General features: G+C 49.6%; 1 protein-coding gene across 6 annotated transcripts in view; it reads left to right on the top strand.

Annotated features, from left to right (window-relative positions):
• AUTS2 (AUTS2, activator of transcription and developmental regulator) overlaps window positions 1-25,585 on the top strand; it is a 670,249-nt gene that overhangs the window by 32,095 nt on the left and 612,569 nt on the right. The gene's annotated exons all lie outside the window — the stretch shown is intronic.

Below are 25,585 nucleotides of genomic sequence, written 5' to 3'. Positions count from 1 at the left end.
GGCCTTCCTAGCAGCACTTCTGTTAACATGCAGTCACTGCCAGCTGAACAATATTATCTGGGCTCTGAATGTCCCTTAACGGGTCTTGCTTTCTAGTTGCCACTGAGCCTCGTTGTGCTTTCTAGGCTGGGGCACGCAGGGCTTCTGCCATCTCTGGTGACAAAAGGGTTTCTCTGGGCATTGCTGCTGAGCCTGTGAGTGGGGTAGGGCGACCAAGTCCAGTAGTGAATGGTTCACGGGTGACAGAGAGCAGGGGAAATCCTGCTGGCATTGGTAATAAATGGATAGCTGCTCCCTGTGTCTTATGTCAGGTGGAGTCTAAGCAGAATCATTGGCATTGGCTTGTGTCTCAGTTTTAGGATATTTGGATAAACTGGCAACATCAAGGAAATGAAAAATGGAGGGATTTTTGAGAAAGCCTGTGCTTGTTATCTAACTCAAGCTGGGATGGAGATTGATTCCTGGAGGCTTCCTAGAAGAACATACGGAGGGCGTGTACACGCACAGACATATGCAATATTTGCTCCTCTGTGTAAATACAGCAGTTTTCCTTTCTGTCACATCTGATAAGGCTTCTTATAGAAGGATCACACAATACAGAATTATAAAAAGATAATGACCTGAATTTTCCACTTGAGTGCCCAGCGCTGCCTGTTGTTTCCTGCTGAGCAGTGTGTGCCAAGTGTCGCTGGAAACTGGGCTGTGGGCCGCTCACTAATGCCTGAAATGAGTCCCCGTGGGCCTTAGATTGGGCTGCAAAAGTCCTTGTAAGGGGTGAAAATGGATCCCTCCTCTCCCTGACCCTAGGGAGTCGTGGTGTGGGCTGTGGCCAAGGTCTTGTTGCTCGTGTCATGGGCTGTCCTTTCTAGGAGCAGCAGGTGCATGGTGGGCTCTGTTAGCTGGTTGTGCTGCTGTGTTTCACTTGGCAGTACGGGGAGGAGCACTCATTCCTTCTGCTGGAGCCCGTTCTTCCAGGCCATCCATTGGGACTCCTTCAGTTTCTCAGTTGGGTGGTAGCACGTTAAGGTTGGGGAGATGCGCTCTGTTCTCAAGGCTGAAAGGCACAGGGAGATTTCTGCTGCAAGCAGCCACTCAGCTTGTAGAGCTGCCCCAAGGCCGTTCACTTACCTACAGGGCACCGGGGCGGTTTTGATGTTGTAGCACGGTGAATGCAACCTTTTTGTTGCCACGGAATGGATAATGGAGTTCTGTATTTTCATGCCTGGAAAGAGTGAAGAGAGGCTGGTTAAAGCTGTGGGGCTGATTTCTGGAGATGCACGTGGAGGGGAGGCTGGGGTGGACCCCACCAACCTTTGGATGCTTGATCTGCCCGACAGAGCGCCCGGTGCAGTCTAGGATTTGTTGAATCCTCAAGATGATGAAAAGCAAAGAGCAAGAATATCTGAGCATTGTCTTTTATATGATGAGAGATGTTTAAGTGCCTCTGTGGAGATTTCCAGCCTGCCTTTCATGCGCGATAGAAAAGACCTGTGCTATTTTCCTGTTATGATCTTTCCCTCCTGTTGACATAGAGCAGAAGTAGCTGCAGTCTGTTATGAGGGAGATGCAAAATGAGCGCGTTTCAGGAGGCTTAAAAAAAAGGAAGAGAAAAAAGTATCCTTTCAGATTTGAGACCACCACTTCTCATTAATGCGCAGCTTAGCCTCTGCTGATCCCATTGAAATAGAAGCACATCTGTATTGAGAAAGCTGAAATGGACTCCAGGCTGCTGCAGTCCAGGCTGTGCTCCATGGTATTGTGTAGGAACTTAGCAAGTGTCACGGTGCAGGGGCGTTGCACCAGGTGTTCCAGAAAGTTTTGTTTGGTAGTAAACACTTCATGGTGCCTCATGGCATCTACCATGAGCACAGCACGAGGGCATGGGTTAGTGGAGTGGGGCAGAGCCTAGGTGGCCTTGGTATTAAATGCTGGCGATCTTCCTGCTTTCCATGACAGAGGACCTCCCCTGGCAGCAGTGTCCAGCACAGCAAGCTCAAGGCTCAAGGAGGAGGTCTTGCCTGCTGCTCAGGTCTTCCCACGCTTGGGCTTCCTTGTGGCACGGCATTCGAGCAGACAGCTCCTGGTAGTTCACCACACCTCTTCTGTAGGAGCCAGGAAAAGAAAGGAGCACTGTTGTCCTTCATAGTGCTAATTATTTGGACGCATCTGAATGACTGCAGTGATGAGCAATCTACCCAAGGAAAGTTTCAAGAGATAAAGACTTTCCAGCTTTCCTTTTTTCTCCCGAGCTTGAGTTAAACTGCATGTATGCACGGTTTCTACTCCTGCATTTCACAGGGAGTCCAGGCTGGATTATGTGCTCTCAGTTATTGAGAATTCTCCTTTCTGATGGCTGTAGTTTTTAGCTTGTTTTTAACGTATTGCAGCCAGCTAGTTTGTAGGTAGCCATTGCTTCAATACTGTTGACATTATCCTTTGACAAAATGTAACGTGTGGTTAATCCTGTTTCCTGCAATCAATATGGTAATAGTAATTAAGTATCTGAATTATGAAATACTTATGTTGTTTGTTTTTGAAATCACATAAACTTCCTGCAATTAGAGACATAAAGCTAAATTATTGAATATCAGATCAGCGCTTGGATCCAAGGCATCCGCACACTGAAAAGCCTTGTTTCAATCGGATGGCCATCCCTGGGTTTGTAGCAGTTGTGTTTTACTTGTGCTTTTGTCAAGTAGTTAAGTTCTGCAGTGATTTTTCAGGTGCACTCCCAACGTCCTGAATGCACAAGTGCGATAGGCCAGTTCCCATTGCGGGGCTGGGACACAGCCAGCTCATCCAGTTGGTCTTTCAGGCTGTGGGCACACTTTCCATGGCAAACCAGAAGTTTCCTACCTCCGTAACCCCAAGGCTGCCTCTTCCTGTGGGCTGGGAGCTGCCTTTGCAGCCCCCTCCTGCTGCACAGAAGATACACCAGTTAGTTCAATGCTATGCATCCCATGGACAGTGTGTTTGCGGGCCTCGCTTGGTGTTGGGTTCACTGTGAGCAGATCAGCAGCAGAACCAAATGGGGCTGCTATCTTTCTGCTTCTCTCATGGGTTGCATGCCCAGAGGGAGCCCTCATTTCAGGCAGGCAGAGCATGCTTTATTTCTACCCTGGTTGCATTTTTGGTTCTTGTGTTCTTGCTTCTCTTCATTCAGCCCAAGATCTGTTACTCAGTTCATTTCGTTTCTGACAGGTTTTCATTTCCTTTATAAATATATAGCATTTCTGTTGGCCTTTTGGCTGTGAAAAGGATTTAATACATTGTTTTCTCCACACTTGTTTTTTTTTTGTTGCCATCAAAGGCTATTCTTTCTTTTTCTCGTCCCTTGAATAATCACTGGAGACAGTAATGGAGTCTTTCTGCATAGCTGCATGCTTGCAGTACATGGTAATAAATATTAAGCTCCTTATGAATTGTAGCAACTTGTGTTTTTATTTAAGTTTTAGCAATTGGAGATGGCTTTTGACTTGCGGACAGAATGCTATGCGCTGAATTTTCCAAAGATCTGCCTGCCTAATATGCAGTATAGTTGTACATACAGGCATTTACGCACGCAGCTCCTCGCTTTGCAATGCAAATGTATGATCTGCAAGTACAATATGGGCACTTCTGTGCACAAGAGGAGTGCGGCAGGATCCGAGCGCAGCTCCTGAATTCCAATGCCTCTGCACTGATTCCTGTGACCAGAGGCAAGAGTTGCTTAACATACTCCATACCTCAGCGTAATGCTCTGTGAAACGGGGGTGACAATACTTTAACATCGGGCGGTGCTGCACGGAGCTGTGGCGTCGGTGGCTTTGCTCTCTCTGAGTTGTACCTTTCATTACGGTGGCATCGAGGTACCTCGTAATTCAGTGCGGGACAGAGAGAGGTGGACATTTGTTCTGCACCAGCTCATTTCCCAAAGGATGCTTGCTGACTTGGGCTGCGCTTACAAAGCCTGTGATAACCAACAGGGCACCATAAGCCAGCAGGAAAAGTTCCCATCGCTTTGGAAAGCTGGAATAGAAATACTGAGCAAGCAGTGCGGGGTTTGCAGTGTGGGTGCTGCCGAGCAGGGAGCCCCAGGAGCCCCCCCAGGCAGCGGCTGTGAGGAGGCTCGGGCTGTCCAGGAGATCGGTGGGAAGAAGGGAAGCAGAGGGAGAAGAAGCTGTGAGATGTAAACTCGACCTTTACGTGTTTATTGGCTTTACTATCTGGAGGTGGACCGAGTAGAAGAGGAAGGGATTTCTGTTTGCATGCACTATGATTTATATTTTAAGGGGAGCTGCATCTCTCTCATACTAGAAGACAAATGTGCTCTATCTCCAGCCGGTGTTATCTATTACTTTTCTCTCTCCAGCTCATGTAGAAGAGACATCTTGGTGCCCCAGCCAGGAGCTGTCTTTCCCAAAGGGTTTGTGGCACAGACCTGTGTGTCCCCGAAGTCCCACAGTCATTAGCACATTTCCATTTTCCTGCTCCATTCTGCCTTTTCTTCATGTCACCTTCCTCGGAGTGTTCCTCTTTCTATTTTCTTTGCTAGTTTAAACAGTCCACAGCATCTGTTCTTAATTTTATAAATGTATTAAATTCCATTCCTGGATCTGTTTGAAGCGCAGGGATCAAATGCACACTCACCCCATGGAACAAAGCAGCTTTTTGCCATTAAAATATATTACGCCTAAATATATACTTGGGGAAAAAAAAAAAAAAAAGCCAGCATCACATTTACAATGCAAACTGGAGAGTAGTTTGCAGCCATCCTGATCGCTGGAAAGGTTTGTCTAGATTTAACCAGGTGCTGTGTCCTGCAGATGGGAAGTGGTGTGGGGCTGTGAGCTGGTGTGGGGGTCGGGACCCCCGTCCTCCCTGTGAGGTCGTGTCCCACGTTGGTGGTGTATCCCTGGGCAGTTAAGTAACGTTAATTGCAGTTTGGTCATCTGCAAAATGCAGTTGGGATTTGGGCTTTTCTGTGGAAGGAGCTCTCGTTGCCTGCTGGAGTGCAGGGCTCTGTGCAGAGCTTACAGCAGTGAATTGCAGCAGCTTAGCGGAGAGAAAACGCTCTGTCTTTAAGCACTTGGGGATGTAGTGGAAGAGGAGGAGAAAAGGTGATAACTGAGAAGATAGGCCATGTATAGGAGAGCTTGGCTTATCTGATGAGAGGAGAGATGTGGAAATGACTTTTGCTGTCTGTACCACTCCAGCGGAGATTGGATTGCTTGAAGGATCTGTACCTGGGCAGCGGGATAGCAGATGTCTGAGCAGAGTCAGAGCCCAGCTGTGACTTGCAGGTAAATGGTTTAGGATGACAGATGTTTCCTGCTGAAAGGCTAACTGGATGGTGCTGCCGGGTACCTTCTCTAGTTGCTTTTGTCCAAGGAGCCATTGCAAATAGCAAAGTGCCCTTTCAAAGCATCTTTAGATAGCTGTTTCTCTCACTTGATTGATGCTGCAGGGGAGAAACCAGTGCTGCAGTATTTTGGTTTCCTTGTAATGCCAGGTTGGTGCTTTGCTCGTGTAGGGGCCTCAGCTGGCTTCAGAGCAGCCCCTCTCCAGATGTGCAGAAGGGAACATATGGAGGAAGAATGAGTTGCTGCCTTATCAAACCATGGCCTGTAGGAATGGCTTTTCTCTCCAAGTCAGGACTAGTGACACTGAGACCACATGTGAAAGGAGAGGGGAGCACAACCACCATCTGGGAGGCTGCAGTGCTGTCTGTGCTGCCTTCACACTTGTGCTGCTTTAGAAGGAGGAGCGCTCAATGTGTGTTGGGTTTACTGGGAGATGTGGCTGAGAAAATAGATGTCTGTGATGAAAGCATAAAGGTTTGCTTGTGTCGTGTTTCAGAGCCAGCATCCAGCTGAGGTTGGGACTGTGGAGCAGGAGGAAGATAATTCTGATATGCAGAGGAGTCTCAGTCCCTTCTCTTTGAAGTTTGTCTGAGGTTCCCGTGTAGCATCCCATCTCCGTCCTTTCTGAGTGCCAGCAGATGTTTTACTTTTTACCTTTTCCATGCAGGATGAGATTTTTCATCCGGCGATCTCAATGAATTAAGTCTTGTAGTACTGCCTTGAGTTATATGAAAGCTGGCTGGATACCGTTGCTCCTCTTGCTGCCATCTGATGTTAAACTTGCTGAAGCAGTAGGTAACAGACTCAAACCAGATTAAAGCTTTATTATTCACATGGACGTTAATCATGAGCAGGGATTCTTTGCACACTGCGAAACTCCACATTTCTTGCTGGGCTTTGAAGGAAGAGCTAGGCTAAAAATAAAAGGGATGAGTTATTACTGTGTCCTTCAGGGAGTGGGCTAGCTGTATTTTTGAGGAGCTGGAATGAGCACTGGAGATGTTCTCAGAAAACGCATCTTGGTTTTCAACACTCTCCATGTGTGCATTAAGTTAGCATGGGGGTACCTCTTTTCCAAATGCTGATCTTGGGTCGTATAAGCAGTTATTACTAAATCAGAAAAAAAGGAGCTGCTTCAGAAAATGAAAGAATTGGACATTTATAGCCAAGTTTGCAGTGTGCTAGCTGCTCTCTGTTCAACTACATAGCGCCTTTGTGCATCTGATTATTGTGAAGCACACGAGTAGTACGAGTGGTTTCAATAGAATTATTCCTTGGGCAGGAGGCATTCTTGGAGCATGCATCATCTTCCAGAATGGAGCCCTTCCAAACAGATTTGCTATAATAGGATACGTTGGAGAGAATATAAACATAAGAAAATAATGGCAGGAAATACCTCGGATCAGCAATCTTTTACTCTCACTTAGAAGAAATACTCAGACACATCATTCATGTCATAGCTTTCCTCTGAGAAATTTGCCTAATAATAAAACTTCTTAAAATGCTCCAAACTTGAGGCTAAATGCTGCTTCATTCTGGATTTCTCTCTACCTCTATTAAGTTACAGCTGTTGCAGCGGTTACGGAATCAGTAGTGAACGTACTGGAAGGAAAAGGCCAACCATCAGAAAAAGTTGGAATCAAGGCGTATTTCTTATCAGTGGCTTCTGTTAATATGCATTTCCTCCCTGGCTGAGTGCTTGTGAGCTGTTACAGAGCTTCTGCAGTGCAATATGGAGACTTGGATGGCATGTCTCGTTCGACTTGTCCAACAACGGCTGTAAACTGTGCAGTGGATCTCTCCTCCCCTTGACAAATCTGAAGCCCCAGTTTGCCTGTTCCTGGGCTGCAGGAAGGTGTTCTTGGCTGTTGCTCATAGCTGCACACACCTGCTCCTGGCAGGCAGACTGTGAATTCGTGCTTCTTGCAGCTTGCCTTGCATCAGGTGTGTGCAGGTGATTTCCTGCATGGCCGGCTCTCCTGCTGCATGGACTCTGGCTGTTATCCCTTCAGTCACTGTCAGTGCTCCTCTGTTGCTAAGGCCATCCCGCTGGGTAAAATCCTGTCTTGGGAGGTTTCCTGGCGGTGCGACAGGCGCGTTGGTAGAGTTAGAATTTCCTGTTCTGCCTCCAAAGGAAATGCTTTCCCAGCACCTGCAGTGCTTATGGGAGGTTTCATTCCCGTGGAACCTCGGTGGTGCCAGTCTTCCTTCCCTCTGTTGCGACTGATGCGTCGTTCTTAAGTGTGCTGAGTTGAAAATAGCAGTCCTAGGTCTGCCTTCCAGGTCTGAGGAGCCGTGGTGCTCTGAAGCTGGGTAATTCAGCTCAGGACATGCTCCAAGCCCCCGTCAAACTGATCTGTGGGCTTTCTAACATCTGCCTTGATGTTACCTCTGTGTCCAAGGCCCTTGTTGTGTTGTAGGTTCTGAGTTTGCTTCGTTAACTGCTGTACGGAGGAAAACTTCACTTTCTTGCAGCAACAGGGATGGATCTCACAATCTCGGCGGTCAAGCACGAAGCAATCCTCCAGCCTCTTTGAAATTTGATTATATGTTTCAAGCCTAGCCTTGTGAAATACAATAAAAGCCAGCGGGAGTCTATAGCAGGGCTGCAATATTGTGCTGCCTTCTGCCTTCGTCCGTTTGTGCTGCCTTGCAAAGGGCTGCTGGCTCAGGGAGCATTGGCTGGGAGCCTGATACAGCAAGTGTCAGGAATCAGTTCCACCTCCCAAATGTCTGTCCTGGCAGTACGGGGAGCTTCTAACCTGGATCCATAGTGAGGAGAGCAGAGGATCAGTGCGAAAGAGCAAAGAGCAGGTGCATTTGCAGTTTGCTTTTAGACTGTGTGTGTGGATGTATCATCTCCTCCTGCAAGCCATTTGGCAAGCAAGGAAGTGGCTTCATCTTCCACATCTGAACAGGGGGAGAGGCGATACCCAGGTGTGTTACATCCGGGTGATTTGCTTGTCGTTATGTAATTCCTTAATCTAAATGAGGGTGGGAGAGAGGTTGGCATGCTGATGTTGGTCCAACAGCAGTGTTTCTTGAGCACCCCGGGTCTGGGCTGCAGGCAGGGGGCTGGGTGCAGCCAAATTGCTGCTTCTGGGGGCTAGGGAAGTTCCTTAGCAGGTCCCTTTTGTTCTGCTCTCTTGTGTGTGCTGTGGCCTCTTTCCTTCAGGTTTACTTCTGCGTGCTGCTTCCAGCCTCCTCGTGTTGGGGTTTGGATGTTCTTCCCTCCCCCTCCTTTCCTCTTCCCCTGATCCTCACCCTCTGTGTGACAGTGTCACCGTGCTTGGCTCCCAGCATACTGCAACTCCATTTGACACCAATGAGCTTCAGCATAACAGAAACGTGCACCATGTCTTTCCTCACATTCGCTGCAGAGAACAGAAAGGACATTTCCCCATCTTCCCCCCCGCCATCAGCTGGGGCTCTGCAGCTGCAGGCAGTCACACAGTGCCCATGCCCTGCCCGGAGCCGTGCTGCTCGGCTCTGCCTTCTGCTTACACCCGCACCGCCGTGCATGCCTTGTTGCTATTTGTGGTTTGTTTTTTTTTTTTTTGTTTTTTTGATGAATGATTAATTAGAAAAATAATCATTTGTAAATTGTGAGTGAACCAGACATTTGGCCTTGCCTGTAGGGAAATCGAGTCTCCGAGCTCGGCGGCAGCGCGCGGCCCACTCGCAAATGCGGAGTATTCCCAGGCTACTGATGAATTTACATGAAGTTCCCTTTCAGCATTTTAATGACTGCTACAGCTGAGTAACTAATGAAAGATATTAACAAACAGAAGAAGTAAATATTTAATTTTTCTATAGCATTTCTTTTTCGGCTTGTGGCTGCCAGTATTTTTAGACACGTATATCTAGGAAAAAATTAAAAAAAAAAAAAAAGAAAAAGAAAATTTCTGCCCCAGTCTCCTCATCTCTGCCGTGAGTACAAAGCTTGCAGTGCGTGCTGGACGTGATGAACACCTCTGCAGAGATGTTCTGCTGTGAGACGTGGTGCTGTGCCCTGCTGGGGCAGGTTGGCGTGGCTGGGGGCACCGCGGCCCACGGTCCCCAAAAGTGAAAATGAAAACGGACACAGCAAGGTCACTCGGTAACCTGCAGTGATTAGCGGCTCCACCAAGACCAAGTGCTGAGCGCAGCAGGGGCAGTCATTTGGGATGTCTGAACTCCCATAATTTACCTTCTTCCACCCTTCAGCGTTCCGCCTGCTGGGTGGGCTTTGCTCTGGGATCTCATTACTCCCTAGCAGATGCTTGGTTTTCTCTCGTATTCCCCCAGGGCTCACTGGGAGGTGGGGGTCTGGTGTTATGAGGGTTTGGAGTTGGGCTCTCCAGCCTGAGAGCTGGGACGTGCAGAGGGGCCCTGAGGGCAGTCAGTGCCTAGAAGGAAGGCAGGGAGGGTTTGGCAGAGCCTGTAGGGCGTGTGCAACTCAACAAGCATGGAACCATCTGTGTGACACGTGTGGGTGGTTGTGGTGTGTGGGGAACCCGAAGGAGCTGTGCTGGGGAGAATGGCTGGAGCGCAAGGCAGGGCTGGCACTGGGACACCGCGTCCTCGTCCCCATGTCACCGCCAGCCTGGTGCCGGCCGTGCCGCCCTGCTGACCCTGTGGGGCTGGGAGAGGCTGGGGAATTCCTCTCAGGTGCAGTCTCTGAAGAAATGAGGCAGCTCAGAGCTTCCTTTCTTAGACGCTGTGCGCTTTAGTGGGGGAAGGAGTCAATCTGGAAGCCTGCAGGAACTTCATCCAGCGCTTATTTAGGGAATGTGGCCGATGTCACATCCCCCTGTGTCCCTGCGGTTTGCTGCGCAGTCCCCACGTGATGGAAATCTCTGGGGCTGTCTCTGGCTTTGTCCTGGTTTTTGGCACAGCCCGTCCTGCCCCGCACCCAGCCTGACCGGGTCCAGCTGCCTCGGCGCTGCTCTCCATCTCCTCAGCCTGCCATCTTTTACAGCCAAGAAAAACTTAGGCTAAGTGATCAAAAGCATTCGTCTGGATGGAGATATATATAGAGAGTGAGTGTGTGTGTGTGTGTGTGTTTTTTTTTATTTTTAAAGAGCTCATCAGAATAGATCATAAAGCCAGAGTGAAATACAGTGAAATTTCCCATTACAGACAGTGTTTTTTAAACTGTTTCCCATGGGATCACCTTTCTGCCTGCATCGAGACTTAATTGCCTCTTCTGCTTCAGTCTGGGAGCTGAGAAAATGTGAGAATGGGGCTTCCAGGACAGGGTGGGGAATGTCAGTGTCACACCACTCCACTGCTGAGAGAGGTGAGGGGAAACGGAGGCACCTGGCCAGCAGCTCTGCATCGGGGTCTGGAGCAGGAGCAGCCCCCAGGGAAGCACGGGCTGATTTGTTCCTGCTGCCCTCAGCCCTGAACAACCTCAGGAAGGTTGTTTGCTCCTTTCTGGTATGCTGAAGGGGATTAGATCGTATAATGGAGTATTTAACTGTCAAGTGATTGATGGCGAAGATGCAGTTGAATTATGGAGGCTGTTAAAATACCTGTTAAACTACTAAACGTTTTTAAAAACTCATATTATTTGACTGATAGAATGTAAAGGGCTAATGGAGCTATTACTTTGCTCTATATAAACACGCATTTGGGCAAGCTTTGTTTATGTCTGCTCTGACTGCTGGGGGCCACGGTGACCAAGGGCTGTGCTCTCCAGTGGCCGTGGAACTGCCATGCAGTGTTTTCGTCCCTTGTCCCAGATGCCCTCATCCCCTGGCGGCTCAGCCTGCCCTCGGCCGTGCTGGTAGGAGCTGAGGGGTAGCACCAAGGTACACCATGTCTGCTTTTCTCCTGGGGATTTCTGTGCCTCCCCTCACTGGTGTGGAGGGGGTTGGCTCCAAAGCCTGCAGCTCTGTTGTCCCAGGACAGCATGGATGCAGCTTTCCTAAGCGCTGAGATTTCTTGTTTCCTTGCCTCAAAGTGTACAGACCAAAATAAATGCTTTAATGATTACATCTGCTCTTAAAGGCAAGAGGGTGAATTTGTGGCCTTTTAAGACTCAGTTTTGCGTCTGCTTTTACATGTTATGCCCAGAAGGAACAGCAGGGAGTCAGCCCGTTTGCCAAAGGCGTTTGTGGCCATGTGTTGGACCTCTTCTCTCCCCAGACCTCTGCATCCCCATGGAGTCCCTGGGACCTCCTGGCTGCCCAGGGCTGGAAGCACCTGCAGGCTGCAAAGCTCTCTTCCTGGTTAATAACTGGGAGGCTTTGGCTGAGAACCTGTGATGTCCTCTGGATTCAATGTTTCTGGGTCAGCTATAGCTGCAGTACCCTGGTACACCATATCCAAGTGCAAATGTTGCTAGATTGGTGAACAGCAGATACATCGCCCTGGTTCATCTTCCTTCGTCCAGCTGCCCATGGCTGACACGGAGAAAAGAGTTCACACCGGCTTCTTGTTCAAGAAATGAAAAATTAACTATTCAGGTTTTCTGGCCCATTGTGTAGCTACAAAGGGTTGTGCGCTGTCGTGCAGTGTAAATCTGTGGTGCTGTACAGTAAATATTAAGCTTTAATGCTTTGCAGGTCTGACATTCCGTTGAATCATAGTGTTTGAACACAACAGGCTGAATTGTGATCTTAGGTGCACGTTATTGCACGCCTGATGAAAATTGGTCACTAAATTTGCAGGTTCATGTGCACGGTCGGTGATTGTCTGTGGCATCGGGGGATGCCCCCAAAAGGGTATGAAATTAATTTTCAGGTACAATAAACAATATTTCAGCCGTGACCGGCTTGATGCAAACTTCATCTTCCAGCTCTAGGGATTGAAATGGGTTGCAGGATCGCATTTAAGAAGGGATTTGTTCTGCTTGTCTCTGTAGTGCAAAGGAAGCTCACAAAGTGGTGTTCACTTTGCAGTGCAGCCCAGCGTGGCTTTGCCTGGGCAGACAGTGGCCACCAGCTGGGTGTTTTGACTGCGGTGACTGGGAATTGCTCAGTGCAAAGAAACCTCTGAGGAGGCAGCAGCAGCAGGAAGGCAGCTCTTGTGACACTTGTGCTCTGCGGTGAGCTGGAGGCCAGGGTCATTGGGACTGTGTCCACTGTGGCTGATGGGGTGCGTGCTCCTGTTCTGTTAACATATTTGCAGACTTGCCTCCTCTGTATCAGGACTGTCTTGCCCTGGAAGAGTGTGCGTGAAGCCTTCAGGCAAAGTAGGAGCAAACCCACTCAATCCACAGCACGAAACAGGCTCTGGTGTTCATCACTTCACGCTATTAGCTCGCATTCAAGGCAGGCTGTAGATGAACAAGTTGGTGTCAGAGCCATCCTTGCCCTTCTTGCTTGGATTCAGAGGCTGGGAAATGGAATGTAATGGCTTACACAAATTTAGCTCTCCTTTTTACTCTCCTGTTTATAATTGTCAAAGGTTTGAATGTTCTAAAATAATAAGGTTAAGTGGCCCTCTCTGACCTTAGGTGAATGGGAAAAAATACAGCTCAGTGAGACTCGGGCCATTACACCTCAATGAGGAAGAATCAGAGCCACTGAAAAGCCTGCTAAATTATCCTGCTTAATGCTGGGCTCTCACAAGGTGACACGGTGCTGGAGAAGCACAAACAGCCATAGCTCCATCTGCTGCAGCCTGGAGGTGGGATGCCGTGCCTGTGTCGGGGTGTGCTCTGGCTGCAGGGGTCTGCAGGGATGGGAGGAACCCAGGGCTCTCCGTAGCTCTGCTCCTTGGGCACAGTAATTCCTGCCCCTGTGCTCAGCCTGGGTGGGAAATGGTTTGTTTTCGTGCGCGAGTTGCCTTGTAGATGCCATCCTACTCACTGGAGCGAAAGGCTGATTGGAAGCTTCTTTGGGGTCTTGCTGGCAGACGTGTCCTTTTGGTGCAAGGAGAGAAAGCAAAGCTACATTGCTCGGTTAGCACCGGATCCAGAGAGATGTGGGAGCTGCGCTGTGAAGTCCTTTCACCTCAGTTTAGATCTGGCTTTAAAAAGCAGTGAGTTTTGGCTTGGGTAGCCATCTGTGGTGGGGCTCCAGAGAAGCTCTGTCCTTTTCCCCTTGGGTTCAGGGCCTCCGAGAGCAGCGAGCTGAGCTGTCCCCACTGCTTCCTTGCAGCACTGCTGGTGCCAGAGCCAACTCACACTACGTGAGACTGGATCAGGGAATCCGCGTGGGGTATTTCCAGCGGGATGCCTTTTCTGCATGTTCTTCTGACATCCAAATTCTCTGCAAACGCAGAAGTTCCTGCTTGCAAGTGTATTTGCTAGAACATTGGGGGAAGGAAGGTTCGGAGCCGGACTGAAATAGAAGTGATAGAGCGGGGCTCTGCTGTGACTGCTCCCTCCCTCTGCGGAAAGCTCTTTGGAGAGCACATGAGATAAATTGGCATCGTTACTCAGCAGCCAGATGGAGGAGAAATCCAGATTAAATAGAACAAAGTCGAATTCAAAGAAATACAGAGCGAGGGCACAGCGCGAATGAAAGGCAGCTTGGCGTTGCCCTCAAACTGAACAGTCGTGGTTCCCTGCATCCCCTGAGCTGCGGTCACGGCTGGGTTCGTTACAGGGGTGTCAATGAACCCCTCTTCTGGGACTGAAGATTCAGCTCCCAAAGGCAATCAACAACACAGGGATCTAATTTCCCCTCTGCTGCCTAAATAAAATGCTGCTGCAGATGGAGGGCTCCCTAGAAGCTGCTTCTGGACTGCTTCCACCTTTTTATGGAAGCTGCTCTTCGACGTGGCGCAGCGTGCAGGAACATAACCCGCCGAGTGCCGCGGTCCTGGAAATGGAAGCGGGTGGGGGAGAAGGTGGGAACCAGCTTTGAGAGTCAGGGTTGGGAATAACCATGGAAGAGCAACGTATTAATATTTCAGAGGTGCGTTCTGCTTTGCAGAGTACAAGGGGGGTAGGGGGAGGGAGCAGATGGAGGGAGCTGGGTGCGTGTTTCTTGAGGAGGTGGCATTGTGTGCACTGCCTGGAGTTCTGCATATTGGGACACAGATACAGAACGGAGAGAAGTGGAAATTTAAAAGCGACGTTTTGCAGTTGTTTCTCAGTTTGGGATGAAGCCGGAGCTGTTGATTTCGGTCCGCGCAGACATTTCAGATGTGTGTTAGTTCTGTGTGCCCTTGCATGTGGGTACCCTGGGATACATGCAGGCGGCCGGCCACGTCCCTTAGGGAGCAGTTCTCTGCTCTTAAGCTCAGCTGTGCAGTAACCCATTTGCAGGTGATGTTTATCAGGGCTCTTCATGGCAGCCCGCATCCTCCTTTCTGCCCTGAACTGACCCTCAGCACGACTTTAAACTCATGTTCTGTGTCCAGTGAGCACCCTTCTGCTGGGCTGCAAGTTGGCTCCTTGAGCTGCTGTTGCTGTGTAGGTACCAATGGCTGTCTGGGCAGAAATGTTATTTCCTTTTGGGATGAGCGTAACGTTGACAAGCGCTGCTCGGAGATTTCCCTGCGCCCATTGGGAAATGGATACAGAGAGCTAAATGCCAGAAAGACCTGCTCCAAAGTCTACCCAAAATCAGGAGTACAATCGTGAGTGCATGCTGAGGATATTGTGTTGGTGTGAGTTTGGGGTGCATGATGGTGTCAAGTGAAACCAGTCACTTAAATCTCTGAAGGTGAGTTCCCCCTCCCAAGAAACAAACAGAAAGTGCAGATGTGCTGTGTGTTACCGTGAGATTGGAGGACGTGGGGCTTTGATCCAGCACACATGGGACACAAATGCTGTGGCTGCAGCCCACGCTGCTCAGCCTGCCCTGCTCGCAGCTGGGCTCCCTGGGCACTGAGGATGCTCTTGCTGGGGAGCTGTTCAGAAATGGGAACTGTCTGAAGCTCAGCCGTGGGGCTGCCTGCCCTGTACACAGCCAGACCCTTAGCAGAGGGAGGTGGCCCTGCCCACAGGGACGAGGTGAGCATGGGACTCCTGCTTTAAGGCAGCAGGGTGGAAGCTCGTGCCTGCAGAGCTCGTCCTTGTGAGCTCCCGCACTGTGAGCATCTCTGAGCCCCTGCTCGGTGCAGCCTCACGCTGCGCTGAACTCCACTGCAAGCATGGTCTTTCTCCTCCGGGCTTGTTCCAAAAGAGAGTTTTAAATATTCATTTGCTTATTTTTAAGTGTATATTTTACATGCTACCAACATTTCCAGGGAGCATTTGTAAACGAGGTCTCTATCAAAGTTATTTTAGTGCATTAATTCATGAGGCGGCTTCAAAAATTCATGAAGTATAATAGGACTTTCTTCCAGGAGGGACTGGGGCATCTCTGCTGCACCTCCAGAGCAGAGCAGACATTTTGTTACAACACAGTAACTCTTAAATGGAGTCTCCTGATCTCAGCTGCGCTGATTCAGGTACTGTGGCAAGCTGCAGAGGTGCTGTGTGCATCTTTAAGACATCTTCGTTTCACCGGCCTTAATGGTGATCATATTCTGTTGGGATTTAAGAAATACACTTGGGTGATGGAAGTGACAGCAGTGGCTCCTGTGAGGTCTGGGGATCTCCCTGCACCCAGGCAGTGCTGTGATGCCTGCCCCTCTGGGGGTTGTTTCTGTTGCAGGCAGCACTGATGCGAATGGAGCAGCTTGCACAGGACCCGGCCTGCACGGGTGTGTGCTGCAGGGTAGAAAGAGAGTGGGCAGCGGAGCTGGGTTTGGCTTAAGGAGCACATCTGCTGAAGTCACCAAAGCTATGTCAGTGTTAAATGCATGTAAAAGAGAGGAGGCTTAGGTTTCTGTCCTCCAAGATGGGTTTGACTAAACCAGAACACGGCGTTTTTTCCGCTGCCACGAGCAAGTATCCACATGTGGAATTATTTATAAACAGCTCTTCAACGTAAATTCATATGTAGACAATCTTGCTTCCTTCTTATCCCATAATAGGATCTTACTCTAAATATTAAGCTGGATGTTTGGATGTGTGAAGTGGGGAAGAGCAGTGTGTTTCAGAGGAGATGAAGGCCCGAGCTGAACCCGTTCTGGGGCTGTGAGCAGGAGCAGTGCTGGTGCTGCTCTCTGCTTTTGGTGCCAGGTTGCAGTGAGCGTGCTGCTGCTGCTGCCTGCTCTGGGTGGGCCCTGGGCACGTGGCACAGAGGGGCTTTTCTGTGTGCTCAGTGCAAAGTGTATCTCAAGAAAGGGAAAAAAAATCTCCCTCTGGATTCTGTTGTTTGGTTTTTTTCCAAGCAGTTTCTGACTCTGTGTTCTCTGGGTGATACTCGGTGTTTTTCTGTCAGTACCAGTGGGGTTGGGCTCAGGCCTGGGCAAGATTTAGGGGTACCTCCTCCTCCTCCCATTTAATCTTTTGGCATTTATCCATTAATGAATAATCAGAAGTTTTAAAGGAGAGGATGGCTGTCATTTTACCAAAGCCGGTGGGATCCGTCCAGCTCTGCAGACAGCTATAAAGGATAATGGAGAGCACGTTGAAGTGCTGTCTCCATAGCATGGCTCTAATTGCTCTTGATTTGCTGCTTGATTTGGTGGAAGACGCTAGGCCAGAGCTCGCAGATGTGTCCACTCATGGGTACCCACTTTCCACTAAGGTGAGGGCCTGGCCCATGCTGGGCTGTTGGTGCTGTCCCATGAGGGATCCCTCCCGTTCCCCCTTCCCTCTTCCCCTTCCCTCTCCTTCCACTTCTCCCCTGTTAGCAATGAGGAGTGGGAGGCAGCTTCCTCAGGACCTTACAGTAAGTCTGTAAAAGAGCTGAGAAATGGCTTAGCCTCCAAAGCCTTCTTTTATCCCAAGTCTGTCTTTTGTACCTCTGCAAGGTGTGACTTTTTGACTTGCTGAGCATCCTTTTGTGTTGCACTGGCACATGCAGGGAGATGGACGGCTTTCAACACGAGCGTCTCAAAGCAGCACCTCTAGGACTTGGGTTACGTTGTTGGGAATGGGACAAGGGATGCTTATGGCAGCACCAGGTACAAGGTAGGCTGGCCCAGCTCGGGGCTGTGTCTCGTTTTGTGCAGCAGCAGAAATGAGGAGCGCATGCGCTGTGCAGGAGTGTCAGCTGGGGTCTCTCTGGATGGCGTTAGAGAAACGTGGGAATTGCCCTTTCCATCCTGCGTCTTCTGCTTTTCTTAAACCCTCTGAAGTGAGAGGAGCAGAAGAGCTCCCGAGTTATTTGGTCCATCGAGCTGATGCGCTGTGAAGGCTCGCTTGGATTCCTAATGTGCTGCAGGTTCAGTGAAGGTGCAGGGCCCGCGGCACGGAGCAGTGCAGGCCCAACTCCACGCTGCTGGTGAGGCAGAGGAGCAGGGCGTGGTGCTGCGGGTAGGCCAGCAAAGGAGCTTCTTTATCTCCTGGAGGCTCAGGTGCCTCCTGCTCCATCTTCCCAGAACGCTGAAAATCCAGCAAACTCCCCCCGGCCATGAAGGAGGTTCCCATGGTACGCTGCTTTGTGTGGGGACTGAACGCTTCGGATGACAGGCTCAGTTACTTTGCGTGCGTGTGGATAGTTTTCTGCAGAAAACACACTTGTTTTACGTTGGTTTTCCCTATTTTGGGGAGCTTTTTGTGTTGTTTTATGAAGTGCTACCTGTAAGAAGCAGAGGAGTGTAACCAACGGTTTTTTACCCCCCGGTGCTGGCCTCTTCTGTCTTTACAAATGCTCAAAAGCCACAATTCTGCATAAGAAAAATGGATTTGTCACTGAATTTTCATGCTTCATCCTCGCAGAAATGTAAATGTTGTCCTGGGCTTTAGTACTGTGCCTTCAAGCTTGGATTTAATGCCGATCATTATACTTTTAGAGCAGGTTACACAGCAAAATAGAGGCACGGAGCAGATCCGAAAGGCGGCCGTCTTGCATTCACTCCCGTTTTGTTCTGGTGAGGATGCTGAATATTTATTAAGAAAATCTCGCTTTTAAAGAGAAAAAAAAAAAATAAAAATTGACCTCTGTATTCTAGAAAGGAACAGCTGCAAAGTGCAGCCATCGGGTTCACTGCACCCCGTGCAGCCTGGTGCTGGGGGAAGAGGAGCTGTGGCTGCGGAGGAGCAGCGTGTGCTGCTGCAGAGGGCTCAGCTGGGTGCTGGGTGCCCTGCTGCTGTGGCTCTTTGTGCCTGGTTGCTCTCACCCCACTGCGTTGGTGGGCTTTGCAGAAGGGCATCAGTGAAGGAAAGGTGCTGTACAGCTCTAAAATTCCTTCTGCAGTCTTCTGTTGTCGTGGTGGGAGTCTCCAGATGGTTCCTTCCACAGCTTCCCAGGTTGTTTTTGTCTCTGCGTTAGCACACTACTTTTTTTTTAAAGCAAGGTTGCACTTATTTTGGGACATATATTGCTTTTCAGACACTGGGAGTAGAAGAAGAGTTAATTTGTTACTTTGATCAAAGCCGATTTGGCGCTGCTGCCTTGGGCTGACGTTTCTGGCAGTTTCCTAGAAACTTCTCCTGAACACCTTTGTTCAGAGAGCGGCTTAGTCGTGTAAGGAGGACAGGTGCCCTGAAAAAATAATTTGACATCTGCTGGGTGAGCTCCCTTTCAGTGAGATTTCAGCCTGCAAGCCTGCACAGTACTGGCTGCTGGGTGGAAGGGTGACATGATGTTACATCTGCTGCACCAAGGGTGTGAATGCGTGGTCCCAACATTGGTGTGTGTGCCTTGCTTTTGCCTGGGCCGCTGGTCAGAGCTGTGTGACAGTGTGTTTTGGGAGGCTCAGCCCTGGGCAGTGGGGCCAGCTCGAGGCCTCTGCAATTGGGTCCCATTTACCCCGCTGTTTTCTTCTCGTTTTGGTCAAAATGAGCAAAAAAGCAAAGGGGATAGCAAATCACAGACCCATCCGTGGCCTGGGGCACCTCCAGGGAGGGGACACCCACAGCTCTCTGGGCAGAGAGCAATAAAATGCAAGGCACGCATTCAGTCTGTTCCATTTCTCCTGTATTGTAGATGCAGTGTCCTTTCTTTTCATGTTATCTTGCTGCTGCTAAGTGCCTGTTTTAGAAGTTAGTGTTTGTGGCAGGATTTCAAGCTCTCTCTCAAAATAAGCACCTCTCTCAAGAGGTGAGAGTGACCCGGAGCCCTGCTGCATGAAGTGTCATTAGCCATACAGCGCCAGTGAGGAGGGTGAGTAATACAAACACCTGGCACTTCGTGGTGGAGCGTAATGGCATGATCTTGAAGGAAATGATGTACGGCCTTTGGAGACTGAGCTGAAATCTGGACACAAGCCGTGTGTGTTTAGCTGTGGATTTTGGGGGCTATTTCCAGCACGCAAATGAGCATAACCTGGGGCAGCTCTGCCAGAAGAGCTGGAGGAGGAGTGACACGGGTGCTGAGTTACCTCTGGGCAGCCTGGCTCGCCCAGGGCAGGCTGCTGAGTTCGTGGGAAGGATAACATAAGAGAACTTCATAGTGCATTGTAGCTGGCTGGCTGAAAAGGATTTGAAAAGCTTTAATATTGACCCCTTAGCAGCTGTGGAATAGATGCATTATAGCTTTTGTATCATCATTATTTTAAAATGTGGGGAAGATGGTGTGGTTTCAAACTTGGTGAAGATCAGTCCAGAATGGGTTTGGGTATCGGAGCACTGCTCGGAGCAAGTACTTGTTGCATGCTGCCATTTCCCACATCTGTGGGAATGACACTGCAGTGCTGGTTAGTTCTGCCATCCCACGAGTTGCCCTTCGGCTCCGCACACCCATCTCTTCTTGGCTGCTTCTGGAGGTCACAGAGCTGGTCCCAAACCCACGACCCTGTGCTTTTGCTGGGTTACATCCCAGGGGCGCCGAGCAGGGCTCTGAGCAGCCCTTCTGTTTTCCAAAGTGTCCCTCTCCTCCTCTGGTGCCTGCAGGGGCCGGCTGCTGCAGGAGGGAAGCCTTGGTACCTTCATTGCTGTGTGACATTGTGCTGCTGAAGCCTTGGCTCCCGGTGCTGAGGGCTGTGTGTCACTGCAGCGCTCAGAGCTGCGGTACCGCGCTGCTGCCGAGGGGGCGGTGGGAATGGCACAGAACTCCGGAGGTGTTTTGCTCTGAGGTGTTGGTGTAGCTAAAACTGATGAAAGATTCAAGGAAAGCTGCTGGTGCGTGAGCTCAGAGAGGGCCTCCAGGTGAAAAAAAGAACACTCAGAGCGCTTAGTGACTGGATGCTGTGGGACGGGAGGCGCTTAAAATAGAACACGCTTATCTTTGTTTCCTTTCAGAATGTGCCCTGTATGCTTGGGAGGTTCCTATCAGCCTCTGAATCACTGCCATGCATATTCAAAGCCCCTTTCCTTGCAGCCGGGACTACAATCCGCAGCGTGTTGGGGTGTTCTCTCTCCTTGTGGTCCAGCACAGCGTGCCTCGTTCGGTCCTTGCAGCATCTCCCCATACCCAGACTATCCCAGCTCCTGCTGCACTGCTCTGCGGCCGTGGGGGACAGGAGAGGGCCACGTCTTGGGGGAGCAGGCACAGCTGCCCCGTGTCCCCAGCACCGCATGCTGCACGCAGGGCACTGCCACGTGCTGGAAATCCACGCACATCCCACGTGTGCTTGGGACAGACCATGACGGGAGCGGGGCTGTAATTAACATCGGATTAGGAGAGAGCCCTTCCTTCCTCTCCCCCAGCATATTCTCTCTTGCTGTCTCTTTTTCTAGTAGAAAGCTTTTCCTACGAGTGGTACTTGTGTAACTTGGCAAGGATGCTTTGATGGGCTGGCCGCATTGTTCATTGAATTACTGGCTGGCTGGGAAGCCAAGGGCTGCAATCTTCTGTGCATTATTATTCTTGGGATTCAGCCTCTTAGAAATGCAAAGTGGGACAGTTTGCTGCTAGAAACATTTCCCAACAGTTCTCGGCCTGGCAAGAGATGGAGGCATCTCTTGGGCTTCAGTGACCTTCACGTTCTCACGTGCTTTGACATGCATTTTGAACAAGTCCTTTTATTTATTTCAATAGTTCTGTCACACAGTCCTCCTTCCTTGTATTAACTCTGGCTTCACTGCCCTAAAATAACCCAGTAGGGTTAGGAATATTTGCCACAGGAATCTTGTAAATGGCTTACACATAATTATGTTTTTATTCCAAGGCAGTGGAGATATAACTCTTCAGAATGGCTAAAAATCTTGAAGTGAACATCTGGGCACAGAAATTAAATTGCTCTTAGCGTAAGGACAGCGCAGCGCTTTATTCTCTCTGGCTGGCTTCAGCACACTTGCAGACTCGACACTAATCCACGGGATCAGAGTCGTCTTGTAAACTTAATGTCTATAAATGTTTTCACATATTTTTATTGCAAATCTATCCTTTTAGGACATTAGAGATCAAACTGAGCTCTGGTAAGGCAATCGCAGCCTCTGTGCATTGACTGAGAGCTTTATGTACATGGACTGAGGCAGCACTGGGGCTTGGGAGCCAATCGTTGTTCTGACAACAAGCCCTCACCTGCTCTGCACAAACCGTGGCCCTTGCCATCAATGGAAATATAGATTAGTTTATTGATTATTTTTTCTTTTTTTTTTTTTTCCCAGACATTTCATATCTTGCTATTGACAAACACCACGGCTAAATCAGATTACACAACTCCGCTAATTCCCATAAGTAATTTCCAGATTGTTCTTAGATACTTTTGCCTGTCTGTTGCCTGCAGCTGGGGACTGCGCGGAGATACTCGCGGCTCGTCACGGTTTAAATCTTAATTAGTTCCTGGGGGTGCATCCTCTTGATGTGCTCCACTTGGACTTTCTCTAGGCCATCCTTCTGAAAGGAACCAAAAACACCCAGTGTCGCAGTGAAGCGTTTCTACTCCTTCATGCTCCAACTCAAAGAAAACGCAACGAAAGCATGAGCTCATATTGCAGGTGGGCAGAATGGCCTTTGGCTTCATCTCCGAGTTGTATTTGTTCAGGTGCATCAGGTTTTCCAAATGAAAATAGTGGCGTGTCTAATCAAAGGGTGGGAGGAGAGTTGTGCGGGAGTTGCACGTGCGGTGCACGGGGGGTGAGGCGTGGTGCTGCACACCGCAGCTCTGCTCCTCTCCCTTCTGCACCCTCTGGCCGTGTTCATTCTCTCCCTGTAGCGAGGCTGGGTGAGCTGCAAGTAGCCGGACAAATAATTCTTATTGCAGATGCAGAAAGCTGATCATTTTGGGCACTTTTTTATTTAAAGGGAAGACGAGCAGGGCGACAGTAAATATCCAGCATATCACGCTAGCAAGCCGGTAACGTCAGCACTTCAGTCAAGCTTCCTGGGAGAGATTTATGAGTAGTGAGATGATGCTTGTATAAAATCTGTCTGGCTGTGATTCCTGAAGCCTGCAGCACGGGGGAATTGCTGGAGTGGGTGGTGGTGTGTGCTGAATGCTGAGCAAGCCGGCGGCGGTGCGGCTGGGGGAGCTGGGGCGTGAGCAGCGGGCTGGGATGGGTGCATGGGGCTGCGTGGCCTCCAGAAAACCCACTGAGCAGTCAGCGTTTTGTGGAACAGCACACGGTGACCGCTTCCCTCTTCAGCCCCAGTGGGACTGGTCTATACTTGCTGTATTCTTAGTTATATATCAGTGACTTCTGTACAGTGCAGCGTGCGCGTGAGCTCCCAGAAGCAAAGAGGCGTCTTGCTTTAAAATGCTGCCTGCTGGATCTGCCGATAGTTTCGGTGCCTGGGTGGAAACGTGGCCGTTTTAAATAAAAATTGGGCTTAATGTGCTTTTAAATTGGAGGCGAGTGCACTAGCTATGCAATTAACTGCAAATATTGAGTTCGACAAAGGGCATTGCAAGTACTTCCAAAATAATCAGAAGTGTTTTCAAATGGATGGCTAATGGAGAACAGACACTGCAGTGTGAGCTGCCTGTGTTCTCTAACAAAGCATTCTTTACCCAGGCTCTGCATAAGCTTCTTTTCAGCGTGTACATTAGAGCAGGAGTCTGGCAGGCTGTCTCGTCATGTGTCTTGTCCTGTAGAGCCACTTGATTGGATTTCATCTGCTTACCCTTGTGCGATCGTCAGGGCAGCGCTGAAAAGCAGCTCTTGGATGAAAACAAACGCGGCAGATTATGCAGCCTTAGTCTCCTGGTGGCGGAGAGGAGGGAGGGATGGGAGCGGACGGAGCCTCCGCTCCTGACCTTTAACTCGGCAGTAAACATAAATCTCCACTAATGCTCTGCATCATCTGCAAATAAGTCACGGAAAGGTTGTGCTCTTACAAGGAGGATGTTTGTTACCGCTGAAGTTTGTCCAAAATTAAAAATGAAGACCTGGAAACACCACCGTCGCTTTGCTTTAAGTAATGGAGGCACCGCTCAGCAAATTGCCTCGTGGAAGTGGCTCTTTTTAGCCTTCCAGGTGATGTTAAGTCCTTCATTCCCTTTCTCTTTTCAGGGTCACTTACCTTTAAGCTCAGGGAAGCCGGTTACATTTCCCTGCTCTTCCAGGCATGGTGTGCATGCCCTGCATTGCAATGCCGTGCAGACCCTTCCTTCCCCTGCTGGAGTTTGCTCTGAAGGTGGCTGTGTGTGGCTCCACGTTAGAGTGGAGGCGTTTTGAACAAGACAAGGTGCTCAGAAATAGACTTCAAGCTGCCTTGTGCTGATTCAGAGATCTTAAAAAGTTCAGGAAACCCATAACAACATTTTAGCTCAAATGTCCTAAGTATTTTTTTTTCATTTCTTTCTTTTTCCCTCTTTAGGTTCATACTCTGTTGAGGTCAAAATCTGTGAGAATTGGGGACCTCAGCACCTGTGGGAAGCCCAGCAGATTCCCTTCTGAATCTTTTGGCCTTGCTGGCACCTGTGCTTTGCCTTAGGTGGCTTTTGTAGGGCTGCACAGGGAGCGAGTGGTAGAACCAGAAATAAACGTTAGCATCACTCGTGGCCCCACTGCTCTTCCTATGCTGGTGTCTGCCCTTCATTCCCATCTGACTTGCAGCCATGGTCTGTGTGGTTGGTGCAGAGCCAGGGTGGAAGGGTTGGCTTGAGTTTGGAGTCTCCAGTCTGCTCTGGTCCAGTGAAATTCAAACGGCTTTGGCTTTGGTGATAGGTTCGGCTTCTCTGGCCTGAAGCAGAAAGACTCTGTGGTGTCTGGTGCAGCTCAGCTGGGGTGGTTTCAGTCCTCACCTCTCTCTGGTGTGTCCTTCAACTTGCAAAACTTCGAAGAACGTCTCTAGTCCGATGATTCCTCCCCAGCCCCAACACCTAAGGGAAGTCACAAACCCTCCAGCAGAACTTCCCACGTGGATGCCAAGGAGCAGTGGGTGCGGCAGCAGAGCAGTGACTGGTTGATGCCTATGGTGTTACGCCTCTCAGGATTGAGAGAATGTTGCTAGTATCAGTCGGGAAGAAGATGCAGTTTTGTCTGGAGATCCATGAAGAGTCCAAAAGGCTGGGTGTAACTGACAAGCAGCATGTCAGTTCTGTTTCTTTGTAGTCAAGGTTGCTGGAGAGGAAAATCGCGTCCTTTCCTAGGGCTGCAGCCATCCTAGGGAACCAGCAGATGCTGGTTGGATGGGATCCAATTAAAGGAAACTGCAAAGTAAATTGATGATCATGAAATGTTAGTGTTGGAGGAGTCAGGGAAGGGTTTGAGCCAGAGCTGCAGGAAGCAAATGAAGTAATTCTGGCATGCTCATACAGGCAAGGCACACAGAAATGAGTCTGCCTTCAACAGGAACCCAAATAGCGATGAGCACGGGTGGTGGCTGGCAGTCTTTAGCCTGATGGTACGAGGTGCACAGAGGATGTTCGGAGCGCTGGAGCAAGCAGGTTCAGGGCTGTGCTGCACCTGGAGATGTGTGGGTACCATCCGTTCAGCACGTGCCCTCCTCGAGCACAGCTCACGTGAGAAAGTGGCGTAAATTCAGAAGAAAAGCAGTGATTGCAGTGAAGTGGGTGATGGATTGAGAAGCTGCTGTAGAAGAAGGAGGAGATAGCTAGATGAGATATGAAGATGAAACGGGAGTGAAGCTCAGAGGTGGTGAGAGGGACTTTCCTGCAGTCATTTCTCAATGCTAGGTGCAGAGGGCTGTTCTCATTGAGGAAGGTGAAGCAGCCCTATGCCACCTAGCCTGCATGCTCCTCTCCTTGCTGATGATGTAGGCAGAAAACAGGGGCGGTCTGCTAAGTGAGGGGCTTAATTGAGCCGATTTCTTCAAATGCAGACCTTGGCTTTGATACCATTATGTCATGTGAAGGGAATCTGTGTTCCCACCATCCTTCTGCGGAGAAGTTAGTAATTCTCTGTGACATGTCATGGCAAAATGATTTTGCAAGATGTAGTGTGGAGGTGGGGAAGGAGGAAATGAGTGAGATGTTTTTAATTCTGGGTAATTTGTTTGGTGTGTAGCTGTGAA

The sequence above is a fragment of the Numida meleagris genome, chromosome 18, assembly GCF_002078875.1.
Source record: "Numida meleagris isolate 19003 breed g44 Domestic line chromosome 18, NumMel1.0, whole genome shotgun sequence".
Taxonomy (NCBI): Eukaryota; Metazoa; Chordata; class Aves; order Galliformes; family Numididae; genus Numida; species Numida meleagris.
The sequence above is the reverse complement of the archived record's forward strand: the minus strand, read 5'-3'. Positions and strand labels throughout refer to the sequence as shown.